The sequence below is a fragment of the Taudactylus pleione genome, unplaced genomic scaffold (assembly GCF_031769625.1).
Source record: "Taudactylus pleione unplaced genomic scaffold, aTauple2 ptg000386l, whole genome shotgun sequence".
NCBI lineage: Eukaryota > Metazoa > Chordata > Amphibia > Anura > Myobatrachidae > Taudactylus > Taudactylus pleione.
In genome coordinates this window covers 5,479,612-5,495,228 of record NW_028284787.1, presented here as the reverse complement: position 1 = coordinate 5,495,228, position 15,617 = coordinate 5,479,612, and positions in this window count along the sequence as shown.

Sequence of the window (15,617 nt, the reverse complement as noted above, 5' to 3'; positions counted from 1 at the left end):
GTGGCTTTGACAACTCACTGTTTTAGTAAATATGCCCCAAAGTGTAAAATATAATCTACTAATTCAAAATAAATAATAAAAATAGAAAATGTGATGGTTCAACTGTGTTCATATCAAAATATAATAGTGCTTCCTATAAAATTTTAAAAATTGTAGAAAATAAAGTGAACAATTTGCATATTCATGTGGTCCTCATCTTTTTAAACATACTGTACATCATAGTTATGGAAATGTATCCTCCAAAACATACTTAAGTATTTGCGTAAACTACAGTATGTTGAAATTTCAAGTGTAATCACTCTAGATGCATTACATACTAGCTTAGTACTAGCCGTGTAATTAAATTTACATCTAATGTGACTGTGATCACATTTCTCATCAAGACTCATATTACCTATGTTTGATACCAAATATATTATATATCTTGTGTGGTCTTTATGAATCATGCAATATATTTATGTTACAACCATAATGTTAAAAATAGATTTTTAGAGTTCTGCAAAAATGTTTTAAAACCATAATGTTTTCTGCTACTTTAGAATTGCTCATTCTGCCAAACCTAATTCTTTAAATGTCACAGGAATCGAGTTTATCAAAATAACTTTGAGAGGCAGTAATAGTGCGTCAGAGAGATATTTTGGATGCATTGCTTTTGAACTGTGCTTTTAGAGGGACTTAATAAAACCACTGGGTTAGATAACAGTTTATACATATAAATTTTATAGCTGTGAACAATTAAATATAATGGTTTACATTGTATTATTGTTTTGGTTCACCTTGTCCTGTCGCTTTTTACAACTGATAAAGAAACACTTCCTTGTATGACTACTGTGCTTAATTCATCCCATCCACAATGATAGGTATTAGAATATGATGTATATGTATGAGTACAATACAATGTGAATTTATACATATACAGCATATTACCATTATTTGCAACCATTTACTATCTCAGGTTGTGGGATAATATTAAATGGAAAACTTGTGTTTGATTACTGTACCTGCATTAGTTCCTTTTTGCCATTTAATTAGGACTGATGTTAATCATTAACACACTACTTTGTATTTAGTTGTTAAGAGTTTAATATAGCTATATGTCTACTGTGCAGAATAGCAAGTATTGGGAGAAAAAACAAAAAAACAAAACAAAACAATACCTCTTAATGATATAAATATATGGAATTATGTTTCTTTCTGTCTATTTCCATGCTTGTTACAGTATGCAAATAAACTTTTCTAGAGGTATTCATGGTATTATAGCTTGATCCTGGGATCAGAGCACATCACAGTCTGTGAAGCTTCTTCAATTGAACAGTCCAACTTAAGGACAGTACTTTGCCAGTTTCTTTCCGGATTTTAGCATTTTCTAAATTTGGCCCACTTTTAAGGACAGTACCATGCCAATTTACTTCTGGATCTTGTGCATTTTCTAAATTTGATATATATGCCCCTGATGAAGTCCTAACAGATGAAACGCATTGGGTTATGAACTAATTCAATTATCAGAAGGCAGAAACCTGCCTATTGAAATTCTGGCCCCTAGCGGTTAACGGCAGGATATATTGTCTTCTTCTGTTAAAATCATTGAAGAAATTGTGTAAGCAGTTTTATATATGGAAACATTTTTAGTGTTAAGTTGACAAGAATTTTTAATAAATTCATTGTTTATCAGATCTAACAGTGGGCAAATAGGCCATCTTGTTTTGGGTGTCTTTTTGGTGAGTGGGTCTTTTTTAGATTAATTTGGAGCCTATGGAATTTACTAACATCCACGTTGAAGTTGCTCCAGTCTAATAAAGAAGAAAAGTGAACTATCATGAATGAAATTTTCCCATAAAGGAATTATATCAGACATTCTATTGGTGTGGATTCCAAACTATGATACATCTGAAATCCTCGAAGTTTAATTGATGTTTAATACACTTATGTGATTTGCGCCCTCATAGTATTTTTGTATATATATATATATATATATATATACTGTATATATAAGCAAAATAAATGAAAGGCGCTGAATAATCAGTAATTATAAATACAAAATTATAGAACTGGGTGGACTGGCTACCACATGGACATAGAAAAGACCAAACAGGCAATCACCACTTGTCCTCCAGACTCCTGAGGGAATCGCACCCCATGTCGCTATCTTCCGCGGAAGAGTCGGCATGCCGGACCCACACTGGAGCTGATGAACCAGGGAGGCCATGAGATGGTTGCAGAGAGCATCACTAGGGCATGCCCTAATGCGTTTTGTCATCAAGACTTCATCAGAGGGCTGGCCTAGGTGACGCTAATAGGTAGTATTTACATAGTGGCCCACCAATCAACAAGTGTGAGAGGCAGGTTTAATGATGTAAACAATAGCCACTATTGGATACCAGGAATAACAGCTAAAATGATTGAAACTTCTCTTGCGAAAGCTAGAAATAGAAATAGGATGAATTAACTGGAATATGAGAAGTCAGTGACAACACATAATAAGATGAATGACTGTAGATTCATCACTCAATATTCCAATACAGATAAACAGTTGTTCAAAATTTTAAAGAAGAATTTGCATATTCTAAAATTGGAACCAGTTCTTGCAGAGTCTCTACCTACAAATCCTAGCACTGTATATAGGAAGGCTAGGGAATATGAAATCCATTTTATCTAAAAGTTAGCTTACGGTAGAACCTTCTATTGTCACAAATTCTACTACCTTCCTAGATTTAAAAGGTTGTTTTTTTGTGTGGGAAATGTAAAATCTGTCCACATATAGAGAAGGGTAATCTAATTAGTAATCACATTAATAAATGGGACAGAAACATAAAACAGTTTATCAACTGTAATTCCACGTATATATTGGTAAGACCAAAAGGTGCTTAAAAATGTATGTACTTGAGCACCTTAGAAACATCAAAAATGGTGTGACCAAGCATAGTGTCTCCAAACATTTCAAGACATTTTAATAATAGTGACCCTAGAAGTTTGAGATGTAAAGTGATTGAAATTGTTTTACCCAATAAAAGAGATGGTAATAGAGAGAAGTGCCTTTTAAAAAGTGAAACATTCTGGATAATTACTTTAAATACCCTAGTTCCAGCTGGAATGAATGAAGGGTATGAATTTATGCATTTTATTGAATAGTTTTATTCTAACATCATCCCATTTTTTGGGTTCTTGCATTAGTCCGAGACAATTCAGTGTCTTGATGTATTAGTTATATAATGTTTTGATATGTACAACTATGTATAGTCTTGAGCTTTAAAGGTCAAGAATTTTAATATGTATTTTAACATGTATTGTAATATGTGCACTGACATTTTTATGTCATATGTGGATGATATGGTTATATATTAATACATGGATAGTGAATGTTCACAGAATAATTATTATAATATTCTAATATTTGACATTGCATGTATAGATGCACTTCCATGTATATTTAATTATATATATTGTTTTCTACAAATTTTATATGTCAAGTTGTTCTCAATGCTATGTGTATTTTCATGATGTGAAATGTCCATGTGAGAATCATACATTGAGGTATTACTATGCATTTTATTTACTTATTGATTTGCTGACGCAAGCGATTTTTTAATATATGATTGCCATACATATATTGATTGACCAGCAGACTGAAGATCTGCGTGTGTTCTAAATTTAAATATGTATGTTTCTGTGCACACTGGTTTGTGCTTACCTTGCATATGTATTGTAATTGGTAACTATGAAGATATAACTGTCATTCCTGGTATCCAATAGTGGCTATTGTTTACATCGTTAAACCTGCCTCTCACACTTGTTGATTGGTGGACCACTATGTAAATACTACCTACTAGCGTCACCTAGGCCAGCCATCTGACAAAGTCTTGATGACAAAACGCGTTAGGACATGGCCTAGTGACGCTCTCTGCAACCATCACGTGGCCTCCCTGGTTCATAAGCTCTAGTATGGGTCCGGCACGCCGACTCTTTCACAGGAGATAGTGGCGTGGGGTGTGATGCCCATCAGTAGTCTGGAGGACAAGCAATGATTGCCTGGTTGGTCTTTTATATGTCCATGTGGTAGCCAGTCCACCCAGTTTTATACATCGGTACGAGCACAATTTCACAATTTAAATGAAGCGCGATTTATGTCTGCTCTCATGTTCAAATAAAATCCACTTTTATGCACTATGGAGCGCCCCTCTATGTTCTATTGTTACAGTTATATATATATATATATATATATATAATGGAAACAACATGAAGGGTACACAGTATCCAGGACTGTGTCCAAAATAATCATCCTTTTAATAGCATAATATACACATACAATTCACAGTCCCTGGCCCACTTAGGTATGCCACACCTCAGAGAACCATCATAGCGGGCCAAACCTTGATCTCACGACTGTTGCATACCAAGAATCTCACTTTTACATTTATTTGCAAAAGTGCCTGTGCAGGATAGTTTGGATTGTGCCCCTTGAGGGAGACCTTGCTTCTATAGGTGAGTATGGCCGGCCAGTGTGATCTGCAGTACCTGCGGTAGCTGTTTTAAGAATTGTGGACCTGATTCAGAGTTGTACGTTAAACCCATCATGGCTGCTATGCGAAAATATGCAAATGTTGTAGCCAACGGAAGATGACTTGAGATGCCCAGCTATGGCTTTGTAACTCCAGACATCTGCGTAAAAGTTCACAGCATTTGCGTAAAAAGTCGCAGCATCTGTTGCAGATTAGTCAATCCTCGGCCTTCTTAGTAAACCCTATGGCAATTCAGAATGTACGAAAGAACTAAGACACAGACACCAGTAAAACTGCATACAAAGATACGGTCCCTGGATCCGACACTAATATGAAACAATTGCTACACCTTTCTTTTTGTAACTACCCCTCCTTTACCACCCACAAACGACCCATAACTGTCAATTACTCTGTGTCCAAATCCTCCCTGTGAGCAAAATCGCAGAGGCACCAGGACGCATACGCTGTGAGACTTTGGGGTCTATTTACTAAGCTTTGTTAGGAGATAAAGTGAACGGAGGTAAGGTACCAGCCAATCAGCTCCTATTTGCCATGTTACAGGCTGTGTTTGAAAAATTACAGTTAGGAGCTGATTGGCTGATACCTTATCTCCATTCACTTTATCGCCTAACAAAGCTTAGTAAATAGACTTCTTAGACACATGCACTGGAAAAAAAAACATAGGCCAACTGCATAAATATCGACACAGCGTACAAATCTAAATCAGGCCATTTAATACTGTATGTTTTTTCTTAGTACGATATAATGTTGTGGTGCCTATATATCCTGAGCCAAAGAAACTTTGATAAAGCTTTCAGTGTAATACATTTTTTATCTGTGAATATGTGAGTCTTCATACTCTTAATTGATTTAGTATCTCTTTAGTATCTCTTTTGCTATTGTTTTTATATATGATATGTAATAACTGTAACACTTTGTAATAACTTTGGTCTGCTGAATTATAAATATATTTTTTGAATGTATCTGCCTATATATTTGTCAAAATGCATGTGTAATGTTAATTCGACTAATTGGTTGCAAGATACATAAATGTGTATTTGGGTATTTAACGATATGAGTGACTCCACCCCTTGATGAAGTCAACTTCATTACAAAATGTGTTGGGCAATAGAGAGGCTTGGGATGCAACAGTGGTGAGAACAAACCTTGGCCTGATACTATGACTCCCAGAGGTGTGGCATAACTAAGAGCATGAGGGATTGTATAGTCAATATCTTTGAGATGCCAAGGAATAGTGATATATGTTTTCATGTTTTGTGAATTATATGTGCATTTTATTCCTTTACGATTAAGAGTAACCTGTTTCTGTACTTAGTAATTGTGCTTTAATCAGTGTTATATCATTTTTTGGCTTTTGTCTTTTATTTTTGGCATGCTGAGCTTCACATTGTTTTAGGCACTCATGTGCAGATTTTAGAGTGACAGCTACATAATATATGAAATAAGGAAAAGTATATTTGGGTGTCATCATCTTAGATGTATTTCTGGAGGTGAAATGGTCAAATTAGTTAAATGCATTAAAGAGGTAGTTTGATAAGTAAGAAGTGAACCAGGAAAGAATTGTGTCACAAAGACCATTTGGTTGAAGGGTGTGTATAAGAGTGTGATTATCAATGTTGAAAGTAGTAGAAAGATCCATTATGATGAGTGACTATTTAACTTTGCTGTAAGTAGATCATTGAACTATTTTGTCCATGCAGTCTCATGGAATGTAATACTGGGGGTTGGATGACAGATTACAGAGTGAGAGGTGAGAAAGTAAGGTACAGGTGGCAATGTACACTAGTAGTTTGGAGGCAAGTGAAAGGAGGAAAACAGTAGTAGTAGGAGACAGAGACTGAGAAAGAAGGTAGTTTCATTTGCATTTACAGAAGGATGGAAATGTGATAGTGGTTGACGTTTTCAGCTAGATGTGGGCATGTAATGGGGGAGTGGGAGCAGAATAGTTGTAGGGTGAGATGATGGGTGAGACTTTATCTTTGGTTACTTGATAGAATGAACTGAGGGTGGATTGAGGTGTGTAGGAGATGGTAGGTGGGGAGTGTAAATTTTGGCATGAGGTAATATCATGTTGAATTGTTTTCATTTTGCTTTTGAGATATATTGCAAAATCATGGGCTATGAAGGATGAAGGTGTAAGTGGGCAGAGAAATTAATTAAAGATGGATATAAGATGAAATGGGTTAGAAGACTGGGTGGATAGAAGATATAAGTGAAGTATGTTTGATTGGAAAGCTAAAGGGCAGTGTAGGTAGAAATGGATTGGGCAGAGAGTATTTAAGTGTTACAGTGTGCATGTGTACATGTGAAGGAAAGGAGAGTCAGTTAGCCTTGTTGGACAAACTAGAGATTGAGAAGAAGCAGACAAGGTCAATGTACTGTGGTGTCCATCACCGTGGGGGAGAGATGCAGTTCACAATTAGAGGCCAATGTAAAAAGCAAGAAATATACTTTTTGTGGTAGAAGAGATGGTGGAATTGTGAATGGGAATGTTTAAATCATCTAGTAATAGAGTAAGCCAGTGAAAGGATAGAAAGTAAGTGAACAAGACAGTGAATGTAGCAAAAAATTTGAGAATAACTGGCAGTGATAAATGACACCTACACAAAGGTAGACAGGATACAGTAGCTGGACAATGTGGACAGGAAGGGTTCAGGAGATATGACTTTGGAAGCACAGTAGTATGCCCCTACTTCTTCACCTAGTTTTTTTCCAGGTCTGGAAGTGTGACTGATGGAGTGTCCACTTTAGGAGATAGCTGCATTGCATAGAAGGTGAGCCTAAGGATGCTTATAGAGGTGCAGTAGTAATCTTGAGTCAGCGGTCCCCAAACTCCCCGGGGAGTGCACACCAGAAGCCCACGACACACCTGCTGCTGCTACGATTGGCAAGAATGCAACAGTGCACACTGCCACTGCTGGGAATGCAAAGGGATGCATAATGAACACAGAGAGAAGTGATTAGCCGGCCGCGCATGAGATGAGCAGGGGTATGTAGAACGCTGCTGTGGATGGAGATGATGAACAAGCAGCAACGTTCAAGACAAATAGGTGATTACTAGTAGGCAGATGGTTATAATACCTGCAGGTGCTGCTGGGTATGAAGTGATGTGTTAGTGATTGGGGATCACATCGACCCTTAGTATTGACTGCCTTGACCGTTATTGACGCTTGTGAATAACTTGCCAGTTTCAACATTACCATCTTCTCGTGTAGGTGCCTAGTATAATCGCAAAATTTTTTCAAGTGCTGTCATAATGTTTTCCAAAAGGTATACAAACGGTAGTGAGAAACGAAAAAAGAAACAGGAGGAAGAAAAGCGCACTTAAATCCTGAAAATTGCTGATTTTTTTTTCTCCGGTTACGACTTGATGAAACAGGAAAAATTTAAACCTATGAGGAGACCAAAAATACTAGAGTAGAAGATGTCAAAGGACATCTATACAGTATTAAAGTAATAACATTTAACAAGTAATCAATTCTGATTATTATTTATTTTGCATATACAGTAAACTCCAATTCTTTAGAATGCCCTTGGCTGAAAGGATTTACATATATTGTGTTGTATGTGTTGATCGATAAGTTGGAGTTTCACTGTAAATTGTATTTAGAGTTTTTACATATTTCTAATATTTATAATACAGAAATTATTTGGTTATGATAAAACATGTAGACCTAAGGGTTACAGAAATCAAATAGGAGGCCCACCCTTGATAGTTTGCTAGGGTCCTCCAAGCTTCTAGTTACGCCCCTGCTCCGAAGGGCAATTTCTAGCTATCATTTCTCTACTGCTGTATATATGATAGACAGAATCTATCTCATGACCATCCCATGTCTCTAAGCCTCACTCTTGCTACATACATTTCTGATTCTATGACCCATACACCTACCATGGATTCTTCTGGCTCTATTATCCTAATTACTATTATGATCCTTGCTCACCCCTACTGCACTTCTTCAGTGAAAGGACTGCATCTGTATTGCTGCACCAGATCTGACACGACAATGCTAAAAAAAATTAATATTAAAATATGTGCTAAATCAGAATCAAAATGGCATTCATCTTTTTTATGCAAAAATATATGTTCAAATGTAATTAGTGCAATATGACACAATGCAGCCAGTAACAACCACGAACACATCTATACACTTCAATGATAATATATAATCAAGTTTTTCCACATGTACAGTGCATTTGGTTTCAAATGCACTTTACTATTTTTTAACTATCTATTGGCCTGATTCACTAAAGAACGCAACTGCGAATGCAATAGCGGTTAGCAATGCAGTTCAACTACGATAGTATGCTAATCCATAGCGATCGCTATGAGATCACAGTACTACACAAGGATGCCCAATTTACTTAGCACACATCCAAAATGTTTAGCAAGACTGCGAAATCATCGGTACAATCGAGTATCATCGCAGTCTCACGCACACTTGCACAAGCTCTGACCTTACTCAGAAATTGCCAACAACCACGCACGCTATCAGGCCTCAGGCTGTGTAGGCCATCACAGTGGATAATTTATGTGCTCCCCGGCAATGGCATTCAAATGCTCTGGCATGCCTGCGTTCGACCGATCACTCCCCCATCACCACCCAGAAATGGCACTTTCCTGTCAATCACTCTGCGATGGGAACCAGGTTGGCGCCAAGTTATGCCAACCTCTACATGGGTGAGGTAGAGGATCGGCTCGTGTGGGGAGGTGACTTTGGCACGCACCTGGTTCTCTATGGCCGATACATAGATGGTCTATTTTTTATTTGGGATGGGGACCTCACTTCTGCTCACTCTTTTGTCACATATCTAAACTTTTTTTCACTCAGGAATTAACTTTTTGGATTTTTGGATTTGACATTGGAAATAAGGGGAAATAAAATGTATATGTCCAACTATATGAAAGAGGGTGGTACTAATGCTTATCTGCACTGCAATAGTGCACACTATCCGGCTTAGAAAAGATTTAGATTCTTTCAAGATACAGGTAAAGACCATGATTGACTCTTTCCTCAAGCGAGGATATCCAAAACAGTTAGTCAATAAAGCATTTGAAGAGGTAAAGAATGCAGATAGAGATATCTTATTGAAACAAAATACATTTAAGAATGATAGAAATGCTGAAAGGGATATTGTATTTATTTCAGTGTACAATAATTGCTGTTCAGAAATTAAGAGAATTGTTTATAACAACTACAACATTCTCAAACAAGACAATATCCTGCGAAACATTCTTCCACAGAAACCTAATTTTATTTTTTGGAAAATTAAATCTCTAAAAAATCCCCAAGCCATTTAAAATGCTCAACAGAAATCCAAACAAGACCATTTAAAGAGACAAATTGGCTACAACAGAAACCACAGTGGTTCTATAAGTGTGGAAAAAATCGGTGTATCACTTGCGAATACACACAGAATAGAACACTTAAGATCAATATAGAAGGAGAAGATAAGCCATACATTATTAGGAACTTTATTAATTGTGGTACAACATATGTGATATACTGTATATGCTTATTTGCGGATGCAATTTGAAGTATATTGGCAGAACGACTCGCCCTTTAAAAGTACGCTTCTTAGAACACCACAGAAACATATTAAATAAGGTTCATACCAACAGTGTATTAAAACACTATAGAGATACTGTACCCACAATGGAGATCCTAAATGCCTGAGAACTCTAAGATTAAAACATATCAGAATAACCCAACGCGGGGGGGATAGGTTTAAATACCTATGCAGACAAGAGGTATTTTGGATGTTTAAAATTAACTCCATCTACCCAGAAGGCTTGAATGAATCAGTGGAACTGAATACTGTAATATGATTTTGGTTTTGTGGTCAGTATGCAAACCAAAGGATTCTTACGTAAAATATGATCTCCTTATTTATCTCTGTGATTCTATTCTGTATCAAACTGACATCTCTCACTTGTTCCAATTATATCTTTATTAAGTTCCCGATTAGACACCATTGAGATAAAGGGTGTATCAGAATGAAATTAATAAAACCATCAAATGTATTATGAGATACAGTTCCTTACCTAGATCCTTACTTTGTATATTTAGTTCATCTGATTGCTAGTTCCAGTAGAGTAAGTTGTTCCCTAGGGAACAATATACAGTGTAACGTTGTTATATTAGTTTCGAACACCAGCAAACTACACTTTTGGTTTATAGACAAGAAAACATATGCTTGTCAATGTGTGCCAACCACTAGAAGTTGGCATTGGCATAGCTATAGTGGCGATGCTTGAATAACGTCACCTCTGGGATTGAATTTTTGTATTTGTTAACATGGACTTGGTTAATGCTTCCATAATACTTTTCTGTGATGTTATTATTTGTTCTAAATATTATTTATATAAGTACTGGGGTTAAAATGTTACTGGATAAAAAATTATATATCAGAATGAAAGTAATAAAACCATCGGAATATATTATGAGAATAGTCTATACTTAATTTTTATTATTAGGCATGTTTCGTTACTTGACGGGCATTCTAACTAGAGGTAGTTGATTCCCTTTGAAAAAACATACAATGTAGCGTTATCATGCCAATCTGATATATATATATATAGCCTCTGTAGAAATACCAACAGCTTCCCATGTGGCTCATGGACAGGAAACCATGTGTTTATCTATGCGCTCCAAACACCGGAATTGGTGTTGGCTTAGCTACAGCGGTGACGCCTGAGCTTCAGGTTAGGATTCCTTTCTCTGGTAACACGGACTCAGCCAACATGTCCATACCCATTTCTCTGCGGCGTGACGAGTGTTCACGACCATAGGTAAGTGTGGAAGTCGGTCCGTGGAGCCGTTACCACGTTACCGCATAACCACTTAGACTAACGGAAATCATTCCACTGAATTGTGAAACAGTGTTACAGAAAGTTAGCTACATACTATCGTTTCTTAGAATGAAACTATATAATAGGTCTGCCTCAAAAGTCTCAAATATAAGAAAAACTGACTCACATACTTGATGATGCGCTTTAAATGTGTTTGTATTTGATTATGTAGATGTCTTGCACCTGATAGTAATCAATTGTTAATGGAAAAGGGTATATATACCTGGTCTAATCATACAGCCAGTTACCTTTGACAAAGCTGCACTGGATAGCAGCAAAACGCATTAGTGGACTTCCAAATACAAGCAAGGACCAACTTTTGACCACTGTGGAACGCTTGGATCAGGACTTAACTAAGGGGCATTATACAACTTGGATTTCAATCTGGATGTTATTATCCTCCAATTTACTGTGACTCCATTACAAGACACCATGTATCTGGTGAGGACTTATCCTGGTGGATTTCCCAAATACCAACTTACGGGACTTTTTCCTCCAATGGTGATACATCTGGTGGATTTAACCCCTATACTGAATGGGGAGTCACAAGTACTGACTGTATAGCCTGCATAGTTCATTCCATTCCAACAGGAACAAGCTATAAACATACACAGTGGTATTAACAATATGTTCAATGGACATTATGGCTTTTTATGCTGTAGTTGATGATTTATTGTTTTAGATAGGAATATGTGGAATTGTACTCAATCACGTTTATAGATATCATATGCTTTATTAAATGTATTATTTTTTATTAATTAATATATCATCACTGTCATATTTTTCATATGTTCATTAGCATTGTAATTCTTTTGATATTGTTATCTCAGTTGGGAGTAGACTACTCCCTAATTTTTTAGCAGCAGCTCTTAGAACAACATCACTATTTGCACCTAATTTTTTACCTTGGTAAATATTTCCTTGCCACTACACAAGGACGTCCACTTTACGTAGCACATATCCAAAATGTTTAGCAAGACTGAGAAACCATCGGTACAATCGAGTATCGTCGCAGTCTCACGCACACTTGCACAAGCTCTGACCTTACTTAGAAATTGCTAACAACCACGCACACTATCAGGCCTCAGTCTGTGTAGGGCATCGCAGTGGCTAATTTATGCGCTCCCCTGCAACGGCGTTCAAATGCACTGGTATGCCTGTGTTCGCCCAATCACCCTCCCGTCACCAAACTCAAATGGCACTTCCTGTAAATCACTCTGCGATGGTTCTGCATAGTCATTGTTATCGCAGTCCCAAACGCAATGGGCAGCTCACGCACACCCAATGCGATGCATGCACGGTACGCAACAATTTTCTGATTGCGTGCGTATTAGCAACTGCATTCTTTGCTGAATCAGGCCCTATATCCACTGTTTGTCTGGTGACAAAAACATTTGCACAAGAAACATTTGTAGAAAACACATGAAATAGCTATATACTGTACATGTAGTTACATATTTGTCACAGATAACCATAGCTGTATGTGTAGCATGCTTTAATGAGTATTTTCTCTATATTTTTTTAAGTATATCTACATTACGTATGACACATTCAGAGCAAGTTACTTACAGGCTCACTTCTTCAGTTATTTTTCTTCATTTAATAAACTAGACTTGTTGAATAATAATCAGGAATGCATACAAGCAGGAGATCCACGGGTAAGCAAATTAGGAATTGTTGTTAGACAGAACAGCTCATCAAGTTTATGCTAAGTAAGTGAACAAAATGCCTATGAACCACCTTATTTGCATTTATAGTTCCTCGAGGATTATGGTGAAATACTACATTGTTTTTTATGTGTATTTTTTTTTTTTATATCCATACTTTTTGAGATTTCCCAGCTATGGGCTGCACTGCATGCACCTGTGTGTACACTTCTATTTATCTATATACCTGTGTATCTCTGTTACTTTTCAAAATAGATTTGACACATATACTGTATAATAATATAATAATGAATTTTAAAACTTATCAAATAAATAGTGTCTTTAACATATCTTTGTATAACTGAGATCAAAGGACACCTTCTTAAAATGATTAATTTTATCTTTCTTTCTGCTTATACATATAATAACATTTAATCTCATGCTAATTATACATTCTCTACTGATACAAGGATGAGGCCGGCATTCCTTGGAAACCTCGTGTTTTTAAAAAAAAAATGTTTTACTTTACATGATTTATGTATTCATTTATAAGCACAATTAGTTCAAATGACCTTATATATAGCTAAAGCATAATTTGGACATCCCTGTATCACATAACAAAATTGGTTTCTGACATTTCAAATAAAGAAGAGCAAACTACAAATGTTAGATCGTTTTCAGTCATTTATAATCTTGCTGGAATAATGTGTGAGAATCAATAATGACAGTATCTGAAAATAGCACATTTGCTTTAATTTAACTTGAATAGGTAAATAAAATGGCATTGGCAAAATGTAAAGAAAAATATTACACATTTAACTATAATGAAAGCCTGAAATGTTTTTGCTAGGTATATTTACAGAGCTGGAAGAAAACATATTTTTGTGCAAAAACTCTTATACCGGCCATACACGGTGCGATTTTGTAACGTTTGGATGTCTTGTACGATTTCCTTGGAGATTCTTCCCTTGAAATTCTCTATACGATCTGTCAAATGTTGTACACAATTATACATACGAGCATATGATACCGATGCGTCGTATCTGATTGCTAATCGTTAAGGATGGATCGTTTACAGCCAAAAACATCAATGGAGGAGGGGAGTGGCCAGGGATTTTGCAAGACCTCGTACATTGCACATCGGATCTTACGACAGCAAAACAGCATACGATGTGAATCACATCATACACGATAGGTCGAAATCTTACCTATCTACAATGCAGAATTACGATGGCGGGGAAGCGCATCGTCATTGTACTCGTACAAATACCACACATGATGTACACAATTGGTCAATACGATTGATCTAAATCGGCCATATCATGCAAAAAATTGCACCGTGTATGGGCCGCATTACACTTTCATTTATATGAACATTTGAGCACAATTAATTTTTCCACCTCCTTAATCTGAGCAGGGGAAAGAAGGATGGAGGGTGTATGCAACTCTTGACTGAGTACACGCTGAATATGTTCACATACATGCAGAAGAACGGGTACTGTTTACCCAGGCTTGTAGGAAGGGCCTGATGGGAGCCCCGGTTAGTTGTCAATGTGTTCCCCTCAGCTGCACTGTAGCAGGCACTGCTGTGAATGCATAGTTTGGTGAGCAGCTGCTGAGGGGGATATAACACTGCAACACTCATGGTGCCCTCTCTAGCGCTGTGCGGTGCCACGTATAATATGTTTTTATTTTTGGGAGAGGGGGCGTTGCCACAATTCTCAGATGTGACCAAGTCCCCTCAAGTACCCAGGCCTGTTCTTGTCCTTTACAGCCCTGTGTAAATGTATCCAGCAGTCTACAACAAAGCTGCATATGCCCCTCAGGAGGTATAACTGGTGGATGCTCGACCACTGACGCAAAATACACAGTGGTGATGACGACAACCAGCAGCCACTTCTGATTGGCTGGTTGATCTTTTTGATATTTGCAATCAGTCCACAGCATGAAAGGAAATTCCCATTTACATTTTTATAGTGTTTGAAAGTGGAAGTTTGTAGTTAATTAGTACTTTTATTAAATATTGACATTTGAATTTTATTGGATTTTACATGGTAAATTTAATTTTGTCCAGGCAAAGATAAACTGTAAAATGTATATAATACTTCATTAAAGTACTATATTGTGTACATATTTAGCATTTACTATTACTACTTTTCAGCCACATCTAATAGCATAAATCAGATGTACAGTATATACTACTGATTTCTCCTGGCAACAACATGGTGAATATACTATTATTATTTTCTGGAGTCAGCCTGGTGCATATAATATGGTTCTTTCCTGGGGTCAGCATGATGCATATACCAATGTCTTTTCCTGGGGTCAGCCTGGTGTATATACTACTGTTCCTTCCTGGGGTCAGCATGATGCATGTAATACTGTTCCTTCCTGGGGTCAGCCTGGTACATATAATATTGTTCTTTCCTGGGGTCAGCCTGGTGTATATACTACTGTTCTTTCCTGGCATCTGCCTGGTGTATATACTAATGTTCTTTCCTGGGGTCTGCCTGGTTTATATACTACTGGTCTTTCCTGGGGTCTGCCTGGTGTATATACTACTGTTCTTTCCTGGGGTCTGCCTGGTGTATATACTACTGTTCT